The following is a 15,684-nucleotide window of genomic DNA, read 5'->3' as shown; positions in this document are numbered from 1 at the left end:
TTAAACATTAATAGGATCTTGATAAAAAAATTATAATATGTCGGTAAGATTTTATAACATAGAAAATTTCAAAAATTTCATGACCAATAATTTTTGGAACCTTGCAAAATCATACCTACATCAAAAAAAGTTGGTGCAAAAGTTTTGGAATATCTTTTCAACCCTGAAGGTCACATCCATACAGTCGTACAGTCATATCTGTCCAAAAAACATATCGAACGTATAGATTTGTCAACCATATGTTTAAAAAAAATTCATTTTTTTATCACCCGATATTCTGTTTTGTCAACCATTGACTTTTTGAAGCACCAAATCCTGCATACAAGTTGGATTGCAGCAATTTAAATATTTATCTTTAAAAAATGATTTGTACATAACAAGTCCAGTTAGATCAAAACAACTTGCATCAATGAAATCCCAAGCAGGCCAATGAAATCCCAAGGCCAAGGTTACTTCAGTGTTCGTTTCTTTTACCGGCGGAAGAGACCAATGGTAAAAACAGCCAGCATGACCAGGTGGCTCTCCATCTTTTGCTGACGGCCCGTCAATTGTGAGGTTGATGCAGCTGCACACTCAAAGTGTATAATGTGATTTGACCTGATCGACATGCCGACGAGTACACTCTAATTTAAAGCAAAAAAGTGGTTGTCTGTTACCATTGATCTACCTGCTGCTTTCTCCAATGTCGGCACTGAGACTGATTGTGGATTCTCACCACCACCACCATCTATCTCACCATCACCCTCCTCCACTCTTATTTTTTCACATTTTTCACTGTTTTTTTATTCTACATAAACAAGCGAAAAAATTCTTTTGAAAAACTTCTCATATCAAAAACTCATAGTCAAAACTTTCTTTTCTTATGAGAATTTTTCTCTCTTCCAAACGTACCCTTAAAGTTTCCTAGTTGCTTTGGCTGTAACTCTCTCTCTCTCTCTCTCTCTCTCTCTCTCTCTCTCTCTCTCTCTCTCTCTCTCTCTCTCTCTCTCTCTGTTAGAGTTTCATGCGTTGGAAAGGTTACACAAATACTGTGCATGTTAAAGTATTTGTGAGTTTAGATGTTGATATATTTCACTTTAACATCTTCATTAGTAATTTGGACACATGTCCACTGTTGGAATTTTTGTCAAAAATGGAGGTGTCCATTGAGATTGAGACTGGAGACAAAAATTATTGGGATATTGACAAGGACCTTCACCTGCTTATAAAGCTGCATTTTGTCATCGCAACTCCAATGGATGATGATGTTATCATTATTAGATATAAAAGGACCCTTTAGCAAATCGTTACTCGGTTTGAGGTGTTCTTTAGCAAATCGCTACGTGGTTTGAGGTATCCGTCAGCAAATGTTGTTATGGTATGGATTCAGTTTCCAAAAAATGTGGAGTCAGCATAGGCAACTGTATCATGCAAGATTATTGTGTCGTGGGTTGTTTTCTGTTTTCTCTAGATAGAGATATCGTCTATATCAAATGTGGTAAGTCATAGTGATTGAATAGGACCAATGAATCCTCTACGTAGAATATGACCTCATGTGAGGTCTTTCTAAACACATCTTCTCATTAATTTCTTAGCTAGTAGGTCTTGGTCAGGCAAAGGAGGCGGACATAACAAGTGGTTCAGAGCACAATTGCCCAAAGTGAGACGTGGTGCAATAACACCCACATGATTTGCAAGGTAAGAAGGTGAAGATTCCAGTCATGGACTTGGCATACATCCTTATCAGAACGGGTCAAGTGATATGCCAAAACACGCTTTACTCCTGTTATGGCATCTCCGCCATTCATCCTGGCGATCAACAACCCACTGTGTAGTGAACAATGGAGATGAATGTCATGGATGGTGGCGATGTCGAAACACAAAGAAAACGTATTTTGACATATCAACTGATACATGCCTCATCATCCATTGGAGTTGCGATGACAAAATGCAAATTTATAAGCTTTGGTTATCCATATCCTTAACATCCCTGGGTTTTTTTTTCATTATAGAGCAACAGATGCAAGTCAAGGTACTTGTCAATATCCCAATAGTTTTTGTGTCTCCAGTCTCAATCTCAATGGATGTTTGTGTCTTTGGTCTCAATCTCAATGAACACCTCCACTTTTGACATAAATTTCAATGTTGGACACGTGTCCAAATTACTAATGGCGATCTAAAGTGAAATATATCAACATCTAAGGTACAAATACTTTAACATGCTCAGTATTTGTGTAACCTTTCCAACGCATGAAACTCTTGTGTGTTCTCTCCGAAGATGCATTGTTTGCTACAGTGTGTGTTCGGGGGTCCGAATGAGCGTTATGTATATAAGCACGTGAGGCTCATATTCTCGTGTGTGTCGGCATCACTTAGTATCAGAGTTCGGTGTGGTTGCAAAGACTTAAGTACCATTTTCCGCCAATATTGCCATGAAATGATGGTTTGAGAAAATGACAAAAATGTCCATCCAAAAAAAGAAAAACGATGGTTTGAGAAAAGGACAAAAATGTCCGCCATCTATAAAGTCGAGGATGATGTTATCTCAAACAAGCTCGACCTCATTCGACGAGACCCAAGTACTCTTAAAAGCTTTGTTTACCTTTGGACACTGGCTGACCTCGTTCGACGAGACTACAAAATGGTCTCCACACCCCAGTCGTCCTTGAACTGATTCAATCTCGTTCGGCAAGATCCAGAACAGTCTTAATAGTCCAATTCACCTTGAATCCAACAATCATAGGAGGAGGATAAAACTTCATCATTATGCAAGGCATAACATTAAAAGATCATTAAAGGTCAAGGATCTTGTGTCAAAACAGATCCGTCTCTCATCAAAATAGTCATTTTCTCAAGTAGGTCCCTACTTAGGAGACTCTACCACATAAGACATTCAAATCTTAGGAAAAGATAATATCGCAGTACAATGAGACTAAGGTATTTTAATCCAATAATTCTAGCCTATGATCATACAAGGATAAATTATAAGGGCATGGGATCATTATCAATGAATAAGTGTAAAGCCTGTGGAACCCACCTAGGTAAGCAACTCTTCAGAGAATACCTTTGATGCTAATCTACTCTATAGGTTAGCCCCCCCTCGAAGAATCTTTTTCTTTACCTCGATAGGGTAAAACATTAAAAAAACGTAAAAGTGCAAAAAGTGAAAATGCCAAAAAAAGAGAAAAGCAAAAGACAAAAAATAGTAGTGAATTTAGGCTAACACCTACTTTGAGTCCATGACGAGGTGGCAGGCCCCGATCATGAGACTACCTTAGGGGTAGAGGTTAGAATATAAAAACGAGAGCTAGGAGAAAGCTAATACTTAATTCCAAACCTATAACTATGTAGCAGGCTCCAGTCATATGGCTTTTGGAGAAAAAGGTTGGATAGTTAGTGGTATCCCTCTTAGATCAGAAAGTCATGAGACCCATGATTGTTACGCCTCACGTCAAAGGATAACAAAAGTGAGAAATAAAGTCCTCTCAAAATAAAAACAAAGACTATAGGAAACTTATATAGGGGCAAGATGTGCACTTGAATACATTCTCATCAAGCTCTAGTTATTCAAATTTTAAGCCTTAGTGGAGACCATTAGATATAACATTAATGCCTTGAGACTTAATCTCATATCCCTATAACTAGTCACTTAAAAACTGAGATAGAATTAGCCAAATTTGACACTTAGGGCACGCTTTAAAAAATCACTATAGCATGGGAGTGGCCCTAAAGAAAATTATTAGAAGGGTCAATATCTGAATCAACACCCCCAATGATCCAAATCAAGGTGCGTCAAGTGGTTCAAAAGGAAAAAAATTTAAAATTGTTATTTGTCAAATTTGCCAAAAGAAAAATCACTATGCCATAAACTTTTTCAATCAATTTAACCATGCTTACCAATATAAAGAGATCCCTCAAGCCCTTGATGCTCTGTAAGTTGCCGATAGTAATGATTCTGAATGGTTTTTGGATATTGATGCTAGTGCACATATGACAGGTAATATTGGTAAGTTATTTAACCTCAGAGGATATTATGGACATGATTGAGTTATGGTTGAAAATGAAGAAAAATTAAACATTTCTCACAAGGGTGACATCAAAATCAATTCAAAATTGTCGCCCATTACTTTGAGAAAAGTTTTGTATGTCCCAAAAATTAAAGAAAAATCTTTTATCTATGAGTCAATAAATTAATCATACAGAATGATCAAAATTTTGAAAAAGATACCATTTTTTTTTCATTGGATAGGTTTGAAGCCATTTTTATTGAAAGACATTCATCTTTCTATATATATTTCATCTATCAAAAGGGAGAAAGAGATGTAAGATCAAACTTAGGTGGCATCTTTCATAACACACTTTTATTTTTTTCTTTATGCATGTTTGTAAAGAGTGAAAAGATCAAGTGCAATATGATTGCATAGATATTTGTGCAATATGATTGCACACCTGAGCACCCTCCATCTTGAGGACAGGGCTGTCAGTTGTGGGGTCCAAGGCCTATTGGAGGAATGTAAACTTTAAAATATTTTTTAAATAATAAAAGCCTGACTCAAGCCTGTCGTTGACTTTTAAAGTGTATCACAAGCCCGGCCCGTGTACCGTCCTCCAGCCACTGGTGGTCTGACCTGATCACTACAAGAAATCTGTGGATCAGCAACAGCCGCAATCTGTCGCTAATCCGTTGCCAATCCCTCGCTATAGAGTTTAGTGACGAATTAGCAACGACTAACTTTCATCATAAATTTATAGTTGCTAATTAGTGACGGAACATATATGTCTCTACTTTCATCGCTAAATTGTGATGAATTAGTGAATGCTATGATTCATTGCAAGGCCGTCATCAATCTGCAGAGATTTGGGTTTACGACAGATATGAATCCGTCGCTAATTCTATCACTATTATAGCAAAGGAATTGCGATGGATTAAAATCCGTCGCACAACATCAGCCAATTCAGTTTTGCGATGGTTAAATATTCGTCCTTGATCTGTCGCTAAATTAGAGGTTGATACTAATTAGCGATGGATTTTATTCGTCGCTAATCCATTGCAAAAAATTAAAAAAATTTGTTCAAAATATAAATATCGAGAAAAAATTTCTCGTGATACAATTTATATATCCTATGTATAAAAAACAAAGTACACATAAAAAATACATATACAAAGCAACTAAAATAATTTATTGATCCACTATAATCCTCGCCAAGTTCTAATTATTTACAAGTGAACATTTACAAAGAGTTTCTTTTGAAACAACAAGAAGGTACAACAAATTCAACACATGAATCTAATCATCGACAAGATTTTGTGCGTCATCTTCTTCATTGTCTCGATCTGCCCCTTCAGCTCCTCTACGCTGATTATCTCCAACATCCTACAAGAGAAAAGAAAGGGTAGTATTGATAAACAAAATATAATGAAATAAATTATATACAATGCACCTAAGCTAAGGCAATCAAAGTAACATGAGTGAATTACACATAGTCTAGCTAGCAATAAAGTGATGGATATCAACACAATTCAGACGTGTTCTAAGGCTGACAAAAAAAAATTCATAATGATTCAATCGTGCAAATATGTGTTCTAAGGTTGTCAAAAAACTCGCATAGTGATTCAATCATGTATATATGTGTTCTAAGGTAGTGAAAACACTTTCATAGTGATGGAATCATGCTTATATGTGTTCTAATGTAGTAAAAAAACTTTAATAGTGATGAAATCATGCATATATGTGTTATAAGGCAGTCAAAAACTTCCATAGTGATGAAATCATGCTCATATGTGATGAAATCATGCATATACTAGCTTGAAATCTAGCGACATAAAACAAATGACATGAAACTTTCATACCTAACAGGCACCTGCAGACGAAGTTCCACTGTCCCAAAAAAAGTTGCACAACTCATTACAGACAACGTTGAAAATTGCTTCATATAAATAGTCACGCATTGTGTCCTTAACAAGCTGGCAGACACCATCCAAAGAATTAGGCGGGTTAGTCGGATGCTTAGAGCTGATGCTGTCGGGAGAACTCTGAGAGCCATGACTGGAGGAGGCAACGACTGGTGAGGTGTTCATTTTACTCCCAAACCCGAACACATGACCCTTTTTTGGTTCACCTGTTGCAGTCACCCATGCTGCAGGATCAAAAGGCGGATGCTGAGTAGAGTCATTGTCATATCGCTCTATCATCTGTTGCTCGTATGTCTCCTACACAGTAATGATTACAGTATGGATTAATAATTAAGAATTACAATACTTATGATAACTTGTATATTATAATGTTTATTAATACAATAAATACATACAATTGTCGTTCTTGCCGCCTTCCCTGATACAAATTGTTTTGTGGTCTTACGTTTATGTGTTTTAACAAACACATCCTTGTATGGCATAATGCTTCCTTTTTCTACTTCCTGCGAAGTTAAATGATAAAAAATTATTTAACAGGTATGCAACAATACTTATAAATTTGACAATATATATATTGATGAGTTACCATTTTCTTTAGGTGACTCCCAAAAGTCTTAGATTCACCTGTGTGTAGATGGGCATCCGGTATCTTTGCTCGGTTTTGTGCAGCCTTCGTTGAGTGGTTTTGAAACCCATGCCCCACCCACTTGTCGCACATTGCATCCCAAACATCTGACCTGATAGTAGGACGGTCATGGTCGTTCCATTGTAGTGGATTATCTATCCCGCCAGATGATTTTCTTGTTGCAGTCTTCATATTGTACAACATGTCTGCAAATCAACTAGCAGTCACCTTCTGTCATACCTTCCTCGCGTCCTGCTCCTCCATCGTAGTCGCGAAACGATTCGAAGCCTACAAATAATTTCAGAAAGTTAGTAGACATGACTATAACAAAAAATTAAATATGAAACACATTAACTATAAAAAATGATTGTATACCATGAATGAGGACCACAATCTGTCCAACACCTCCTTCGGGTACTCTTTCCATTGAACGATCGGTCCTGGTAGATGTTAAACAAGTGAATGTCTAATCTCTCGTATTATTTCTTGTGGCTCAAACCTCGCGATGCACATGAATTAGTACACATTAACTATCAATACACAATATTTATAAGATAAGTATAGGATAAGTGAAAATGAAATACTTACGATTGATTATCGATATACACTATTTGAATGAGTCATCATGTATCAGACTGAGAAGACCCTACATCCGGCGTTGTCTCGAGATGTGTATGAATAGCTGATGTAGGTGGGTCATGTGCAAGCGAAACATCATCTATAGAAAAATGAGTTAGAAATTCATACAATGCGCATTTAAACTAATCAAATATAAAATTAGTTAAATAATATACCTATTGAAGCAGCCCATAAAGATGAAGGTTGAGACTGGCTACCACTGGGTGCTCAACCACTGTAACCTCCACGAACCATATTCTAACAAATAAAAAATGTCATGCAATACATTAAAACATTGCAATACCTTCAAATCATTGCAATACATTCAAATCATTCACATCAAATATTACAATATATTAAAACATAAGATATGACATCACTTGCTAATCATGGATAACTTATCCTTAACTTGCAATACAATTGGATCAGTTACACAACTCTATATCTTCATGGATACATAATCAAATCGAAAATAACTTCATGCAATATATTCAAATATTGCAATACATTCAAATCATTTAAACATGTTATAATATCTTCAAATCATAACTCTATATCTATCGAAGATACATAATCAAATCGAAAATAACTTCATGCAATACATTTAAACATTGCAATAAGTTCAAATCATTGCAATACATTTCAATACATTCAAATCATTCACATCAAATATTGTAATACATTAAAATATAAGATATGGCATCACTTGCTAATCATGGATAACTTATCCTTAACTTGCAGTATAATTGGATTAGTTACACAACTCTATATCTTCATAGATACATAATCAAATAAAAAATTACTTCATGCAATATATATAAATAATTCAAACACGTTACAATACATTCAAATCATAACTCTATACCTATCGAAGATCCATAATCAAATAGAAAATAACTTCATGCAATAATTCAAACATTGCAATACCTTCAAATTATTGCAATACATTTCAATACATTCAAATCATTCACATCAAATATTGCAATACATTAAAACATAAGATATGACATTACTTGTTAATCATGGATAACTGCAATACATCCATTGTACTCACACTTGCCATTGCAAATTCAATAAAACTGTCAACACCATCCATATATTTAAGCGATACCCCATTGCTAACTATCATACGGTACATCCATTCACGGTTTGCAGTCATTTTGTCCTATGATGTTACGGATATTATCCTAACCAGTTAAAAGAGAATCATAAGAATGCTATAATAAAAAAAATATTAAATTTTTCATGCATTCGTGGTAGATATAATGATTTGATATATCACACACACACACACACACACACACACACACACATATATATATATATAGTGTGTCATTCAATCACAAGAACTATGATGCATGCATTGATAACTTAATATTTTCATGTACAAAACCATTCATTTGAAGCATTGATAACTTATCATTCATTTTCATGTGTAAACTCATTCATAACATGATACATTCATTTGAAGTATGTTTTCATGATACAATTTCACTTGAAAGTCATAATCAAATTGAAAGTAACTTCATTCAAGCATGGATACAATCACATCAAACATTGCAATACATTCATATCAAAACAATGTCAAACATGTACCTGCAGCAAAAACACTCCAATATCCCGCTAACTACTACCATGACTAACATGGAAACCGAACTCCAAAAATAAGAACACTTTTATTTTCATACATTAAAATCATGTTCAGCATGATCTCTGAACTCCATCAAAGCAGTCCTAGATATCCACAACTAAGTGAGTGTGTGAACAGAAAAATGTTGCATCCAAGAAATTAAATAATTTGTAATGCACATGCATCACTTACTCACCACGGGTATTTACCCGATTTGCATTGCTTTTGTCACTTACTCACCACGGGTCACGGGGCACAAGCGGGATCCGTTGCGAAATTTGCAGGCCACACTGTGTTAAAATGAAGTTTATTACTCGATAACAAGGGGTGTGACTCCCGTTGTTGAAAACGAGCCCAGACAGGAAGACATAGCCCTCTGCTGAAAGCGAGACAGGCAGGGACACTGCCCCTGCCGGCAGTAACGTCAAGGCAGGGAGCGAAACCCCCTGTCGAAACATTCACAGGAGGCCGGGGTGGGACCCCCAGAAGGGAAGCATCGGGAGGCAGGGGTTGAGCCCCCTACCGGGAATCAATCATGAGGCACAGGGGCCTCACCCCCTACTGAGGCAAAATTTCCCAGCACGGGGTTCCGCCCCCTACCGGAAAAATAGACAGGGGGCAGGGAGCTTCTCCCCCTACCGATCATAACGAGGACAGGGGGGCAGAGCCCCATTGCCTGAGAAGTCAAGAGGAGCCTCCTATAGGCATTCGAAAGGACAGGGGCGAAGCCTCCTATCTTGCTGGAGATTGGGGCAAGGGGAGGGCCTGGCAGAGGCGATCAGGGCCTCTGCCAGCCCCTGCCAACTACAGAGGGGTGGGGAGGGCCCGACAGAGGCTGTCGGGCCTTTGCTGGCCCTTCGGCAACCATAGGGGGAAGGGGGAGGCTCCAGCAGAGGTTGGCGGCTCTGTGGAGGACCGTGGATGACCCTTATTTCAAGGGAAAAAAACAAGGGGGAAAGGGGGAGGGTTACCTGCGGGAGGCGCCAACGAGAGATCGCTGGAAGGCTCGTCGCAGGTTGGGGTCATCAGCTCGCCGAAAAACGCAGAGGGGGAGCAAAGAGAGAGGAGGTCGTCGGACGGGGCTATGAGTCAATAAATTAATCATGCAGAATGGTCACAATTTTGAGAAAAAAAACCAAAAAAAAATTCATTGGGTAGGTTTGAAGCCATTTTCATTGAAAGACATTCATCTTTCTATATATGTTTTATCTCTCAAAAGGGAGAAAGAGATGTAAGATCAAACTTATGTGGCATCTTTGATAGCACACTTTTAGTTTTTTCTTTTTGCATGGTTGTAAAGAGTGAAAAGATCATGTGCAATAATAAAAGCCTGACGACCTGACTTTTAAAGCATACCTGAAGCCCTGCCCATGTACCGTCCTAATCACCCACTAGTAATAAGTCCTAATCATTTTTACCATTATCTAATGGTTTATAGTTGTTCACGTCACAAGCATGCTACCTCACGTTATATGACCCATGTGTGGAATGGCTAAATGTGACATGGCATATAGCCGCCCTGAACCAGACTCCTCTTTATAAAGACACATGAACAAGTGAAGGAAAGAAGCAAGAGGTGGTCTGAAATCAAATGGATGTTTACAGTGATCTGATTTTTTGGCTTTTAATTTTCTTAGCATGGGCGTATGGCTTTCTCCTCATTTTCAAAAAAAACTAGGAAGCTCCCACCAGGCCCCGTAGGCCTTCCAATAGTTGGTTCTCTCTTAGAGCTTGGTAACAAGCCCCATGAGTCACTTGCTAGGCTCTCAACGCTATACGGACCACTCATGACTCTTCGACTCGGGTTCAGAACAACTGTGGTGGTGTCCTCCGCAGAAATGGCCAAAGAGGTGCTGCAAAAGCATGACCAGTCCTTCACGGGTCGAGTCGTCGCGGACGTAGCCAACATTTCAGACTATCCCAATTCCTCAATGGTGTTTAATCAGATTGGTCCGACATGGAGAGAGATGAGAAGGATCTGCCAGTCTGAATTATTCTCGCAAAAGAAACTGGACGCACTGAGCAACCTTCGAGAGCAGAAGGTGCGAGCCCTCCTCGCTCATGTCCATGCAGCATGGGCCAACGGGCACACGGTTAATATCGGAGAGTGTGACTTCAGTACCAACCTCAATTTGGTGTCCAACACCATCTTTTCGCAGGACGTGGTGGAACTGGAGTCGGAGTCGGCAGGGGATTTCAAGAGCATGGTTTGGGGGTTGTTGGAAGGTATTGTTAAGCCGAACCTCTCTGACTACTTCCCCTTGGTGAGGTTGGTCGATCCTCAGGGCCTACGACGCCGCTTTGCGACTGTTTTGAAGCGACTGTATGCAGTCTTCGATGACTTGATCGACAGGCGCTTGGGGTTGTACGCTGCAACAGAGGGGTACAAGAAGAGCAATGACTTATTGGACGTCCTTCTTGAGCTTTCTGGAGAGCCAGGCTCAATGTTCACCAAGGAAAACATCAAACCAATGTTGACAGTAAGTTTCTTTTACCCTCTTATAGCTTATCCACTGATCGGGCCCGAATACTTGCAGAAAATCACTGCAGTATAGCAATTTTGCACAGATAATTACTGCACCGGTTAGCGATTTTTGTGTTTTGGGTACGAGCAGGAATCCAGAGAGCGCCTAAGCGCCATGACTATATTTGACACAGCCAATCAATCACATTACAACATTTCATGTGGGCTGCACTGTGAGCCTCATGCAATGCTGTTAGGTGATTGGCCAGTGTCACATAGCCATGTCACTTAGCCGCTCCTTTGATCTCAACTCGTCACCTAACCACGCCTCCAACTTCTGCCTTAGCAACCCATCTTTTTTCTGAAAAGTACAAGGCATGAGAACCAATTCGACTTGACACCACCCGATTTTGATGGACCCATGGGTTTGTATTTGGTCTAAAATTAGGTAGGATCCGGATCTATTTTCAGAACTGATGAAAAGGAATGAGTCTGTTTGATGCCCAACCTATTTATGCCAACCTGATTTATTTTCACACTCGTTATCTCATACTGAGGCCTGCTCCAGAGTCTGAATCAAATCGGTTTGGATCTAAGTCTATAATTTTTAGATCCATTACAAAAACATGTTTAACAAAACCTGACTCAAACACAACCTAGTTGCTCCCGTACTTCCAGCCCCACGGATATTAACTGGTTCTGGGGCGTAGTTGGTGCCAATGTTGTCAAAATGTCACAAAGAAACACGTACGGCCCACCACACTAGGGACATGCCACCAAAATGGTTTGTCCCTATGACATAGGTTTCTAGCCAACGATGCAACTGGATCAGATAGAGTCAAATATTCGATCCAGAACCTTTATATTTCTGAGCGCAGAAATTTTTAAGTTGGATCCAAATGTGCATCTAGATCTGGTTTAGGTTTGTTTAGTCTCATTATTTTCATATTCAGATCGGTTTTCTTAGTTGGATTTAATTTGAATTTGGATCAGATCCCAATCATAATGAATTTTTTATGTGCAAGGAGCTTGCTTTTAACTTTTTTACTGGATCAGCTATTATATACTTAGGATCCAGATTCCATTTATTTCATCAGCTATTATTTCTGATCCAGACCTTGATGCTGATTTACTACTTGAACTCTGGGATTTTACTCGAATCTACAAAATTCGGCTTGCACATAATCATTTTCACCCTTATTTCTAGTCTAATCTCAATTCACTTGGATCATAGTTAATTAGGGCTGCCAACAGGTCAGGTATAACTTGATCCTGACCCATACCAGATCCAGTAGGGTTTAGGTTTGGTAACAAAATAAAGGGGTCCCATCCATGAGGCCCTATTAGCATATACATAGCTGAGTATGATTTATTTTCATACCAAACTAGGCTCGACCCGAGTCCCATTTAACATCCACAATTTTTTTAAGTAACTGGTTTTTTACTGGGTTTGGTCCGGGTCTGGTTTACCCTAAGCTTATTACGAGCTATAGACTGCTTCAGAACAACCCAGGCTTGGTGAAGGTCCGAACCACTGGCACCTATTGAGAGCAAAAAAAAAATGAGAAGGCAAGCTGGTGACAAAATTGATGTGTGAAGTGCAAAGCAACAAGCAAGTTACAAAATGTCAAGCATGTAAAAGGCACCAGGAGAAGCGAAAAGGACACAACAATGGAAATAAAATAGAAAAAAAAACATAAAATTGGATTAAAATCTATGTTTGTTTTACTTCAATGAATTGTAATTGTTTTTAGCTAAAAACATTCAATACATACACTCTTTTTACAAGGAAACTTTAATTTAAAGAAAATGCAATTCTTTTAAACATTATAAGCACTTTTCATGAACCTTGAGAAGTGTAAACTGTGGGAATCATAGTTTTTCCTTTTGAAAGGCAAGTTCGGGTTATGCAGACCCCCACCAGTTATTATTCAATGGGTTTTTGAACCTGCAACGTCCCACCACAAAGAGACCTGCACTGACAGCTCCTACCATTGGGATTCGAACTTGCAACGTCCTAACGCAAGGTGACGTGCACTAAGTGCTCCTACCAGACAAGCAGAGTCCCGGTTTTGTGTAAAAAACATAGTTACCAATAAACAAAGGGGAAGTGATGGACGAAGCAGTGGAAGCGAGTGTTGAAAAGCGAAGCAGGTTATATGTTCCCCCCCCCCCCCCCCGAACAGGGCAGTTAGCTACATCTCATGATCGGGGGTCCCAAAGACCACCACGTATGTAAGCATATGTGTCTCGTATCCCCATGTTTGTCAGCATTAATTAGCGTTGGAGTTTGATAAGATTGCAAAGACTTAAGTACCCTCTCCTCCATTGGTGCAAAAAAAATGACGGTTCTTGAAAAGGAGTGGTTGTAAAGACTTAAGTGCCCCGAAGATGATTATTTAAGACCCAGTCTCTGCACTGCAGGATTGTCCGAGAAAGAAATCTCCCCTAGAGGAGGCCATGAACATCAACCCTCTCACTCTCTCTCTCCTTTCTATTTTTGCTTCTATGCACATCCATTAGAAGATCATACATTGCTCCATCAAGCACCGACTGACCTATACATTGACTATTGTGAAGCCTGATTCAGAGTTTTTACCCTTACAGGAGGAGGGTTTGGGGGCTCCTCCCAGCGTGGGTATCATCATTCAACTAAATGAGTTGTAGATCCTGATTCAGAGTTTTTACCCTTACAAGAGAGGGGTAAAACCTCATCTCACTCTCTCTCCCTTCTCTCTCTACTTCTGTGCACATCCAACAAACGATCCAACATTTCTCCATCAAACACCGACTGACTTGCACACTAACTGTAGCATCGTTCAACTTGATGAGTTGTGCAACCTGATTTAGAGTTTTTGCCCTTACAGGAGGGGGGTTTGGGGGCTCCTCCCAACGTGGGTAGCATAATTCAACTTGAAGAGATGTGGAGTCTGATTCAAAGTTTTTATCCATTCATATTTTAAGGCATTAGATCTCATTTTTGAACATCCACGCATGTGCAGTTTGCTTTCATCATGTTCAGTTGCTTTCTAGATTATACTTTGAATTCTTATGCATTTTAGATCTATCGATTTGTATGTAACCAGAGCTCCTTTTAACTTGAATTTTTTACTGCAACTTCATGCATATGTCTTCATGCTCTCCACCAAAAGTCAGATCATTCTGAGTTTGTTTGACCCACTTTAAAAATTGAGATTCAAAACCTGTTATTTTGCACCGTCAGGATTTTAGCAGAATCAGGACCAACTTGCAGAAGTGATTTCTCCCTAACAAGAGATGATCTTTCCGATCCGTAAAAAGGGTTGTTTTCTAAATTGAATCTAGTTTGTTCACACCAAATGTCAGCAATTTCTATGGTGTTTTCGTACCAGTTTCGGGTCAAAAACCATAACCCTGTCACCCTGTGTCATTTTAACGGCTCAGATTTTAATCCATTTTGTTTGAATTTTATTTTCCTAATGGAAGATCATTTTTCAATTCTGTAAAACGGGTTCTCTTCGTTTATGTGTCTAGTTCATCCTTGTAAATTTTCAGAATTTTTTATGGTCAATTACTATTTTATTTTGATTAAATACCAGAACCTTGTATCCAGATTTTATAAATGTTCTGATTTTGGCCCCCATATCATGACTGTTGTAGCACTTCTTCAAAAAATCGTTATTTGATTGGCAATATTCTTCAGCAAATTATTGTTATGATTTTTTTGAGTCTCTACTATGATTTGTAGTATTTTTGGGTCTCCAACGAGCCTCACAATGATTTATAGTGTTGTTCGATCTTTTAACTATGATTTATAGTGCTTTGGGGTCTCCAACGAGCCCCACAACGATTTGTAGTATTTTTCGGTCTTTTAACTATGATTTATAGTATTTTTGGATCTCTAACGAGACCCACAGCGATTTATAGTGTTGTTGGACCTCGCTATAGCGATTTGTAGTGTTTCTCGCTAAACACTACAGCGATTTGTGATACAAATCGCTATCCGAATCAGGACCAACTTGTCAGGATCATATCTCCCTAACCAAAGATCGGATTTCAAATCCGTAAAAAGTGGTGTCTTTGTTATGAAGTCTAGTTTATTCCTGTAAATTTTCAGCGATTTCTATGGTCATTTGATACCCCATTTGGATCTAAAACCAGACCCCTATCAGTCTGCCTTATTTGAGTGACATAGGTTTTTATTTCAATTTGTAAGAGTCATATCTCCCTAACAGAAGATCATTTTTCAAATCCGTAAAAAGGGTTTTCTTCTTCTATGTGTCTACTTTATATCTGGAAAGTTTTATAACTTTTTATGCTCATTTGATATTTCGAACCTGTTAAAAATTGAGACATGTTATAAAATGTTATAAAACTTAAAAAGTTTAAAACTTCCTCTATGTGTCTCGATTTTTAACATGTTTGAAATATCAAATGAGCATAAAAAGTTATAAAACTTTTCAGATATAAACTAG

The 15,684-nt window shown here is 38.4% G+C and overlaps 1 pseudogene; it reads left to right on the top strand.

Moving 5' to 3' along the window:
* The first annotated feature begins 10,604 nt into the window (after positions 1–10,604).
* LOC149840090 (geraniol 8-hydroxylase pseudogene) overlaps positions 10,605–15,684 on the top strand; it is a 43,283-nt pseudogene continuing 38,203 nt past the window's right edge.

The sequence above is a fragment of the Nuphar pumila genome, chromosome 4 (genome assembly GCF_984573655.1).
Source record: "Nuphar pumila chromosome 4, dmNupPumi1.hap1.1, whole genome shotgun sequence".
NCBI lineage: Eukaryota > Viridiplantae > Streptophyta > Magnoliopsida > Nymphaeales > Nymphaeaceae > Nuphar > Nuphar pumila.
The sequence above is the reverse complement of the archived record's forward strand: the minus strand, read 5'-3'. Positions and strand labels throughout refer to the sequence as shown.